Source organism: Notothenia coriiceps, unplaced genomic scaffold (genome assembly GCF_000735185.1).
Source record: "Notothenia coriiceps isolate Sejong01 unplaced genomic scaffold, NC01 NC01_scaffold00033693, whole genome shotgun sequence".
In the NCBI taxonomy this organism is placed as follows: domain Eukaryota; kingdom Metazoa; phylum Chordata; class Actinopteri; order Perciformes; family Nototheniidae; genus Notothenia; species Notothenia coriiceps.
Genome location: NW_011366394.1, coordinates 455,276 through 456,320, shown reverse-complemented (window position 1 = coordinate 456,320; position 1,045 = coordinate 455,276).

Sequence of the window (1,045 nt, the reverse complement as noted above, 5' to 3'; positions counted from 1 at the left end):
GTCGTCGTCGTCGGTCGTCGTCGTCGTCGTGTGTGTGTGTGTGTGTGTGTGTGTGTGTGTGTGTGTGTGTGTGTGTGTGTGTGTGTGTGTGTGTGTGTGTGTGTGTGTGTGTGTGATGTGTGTGTGTGTGTGTGTAGCCTATGGAGCAGAGGATCTACCATATGTGGGACCATCCTGTCAGCTCAGCTTGGATCTCCAGAGATTATGTCAGGACTCAGCTGGAGAAACTCAACAAAAGCAAGGTAACGCAGCAAAGTGTCACACATACTGCGGAGAATACACACTGACATATACCTGAAGCCCTCCACACATCTAACACAGCATTCGCTAATTAGCTAAAAGTAAAAATACCTCAGAGACTGGTGTGAATATTACTAATTGTGCAGTATTCCTACAGCATAGGAAGAAAGAACCTAAGGATACCAAACATTTGCTGCTTCCAGCTCTTCACTTATGAAGATGTAACACTTTATATTTGTATGAATTGAATAGGTTTTGAAATTTTTTTTTAAGGCATCTTCTTCGACTGAGGACACTTGTGAGTGGCCATTATCACAATTTCCTGACAAGAAATCATCGCAGCCGCACCATTTTAACTCAAGAAACTTTTTTGTGACACTTTCAAAAAAGAAAATCTTCCTAGACTTTTTCTTTCATCAAATGTGTTTTTAAAAGTGAACCCATCTGTTCAGCTTACACATCATCTATCCACTCCATGATGCTAATGGCTAGTCGGCTAATAGGCTAGTAGTGGACCCAGTAGCATTTGTGTGAAATGGTGGATAAGTATAAATGAATACAAAAAAGCTGCCATACAACTTTTATCCAGAAGTTTTTTAGATTTGCCGTAGAATTGTTTTTGACTTGAGAGAAAACCTTCATATTATCCACAGTTGTGTTTTTCCCTTCTCTTCAGGGATTTGCATTCAGCAGCAGAGACAAGCCAGGCTTCAGACCTGAGTTCCTGCCTCTTACCTACCTGGCAAAAATACTCTCTGATATAGAGGAACAAGGTGTGTGTGTGTGTGTGTGTGTGTGTGTGTGT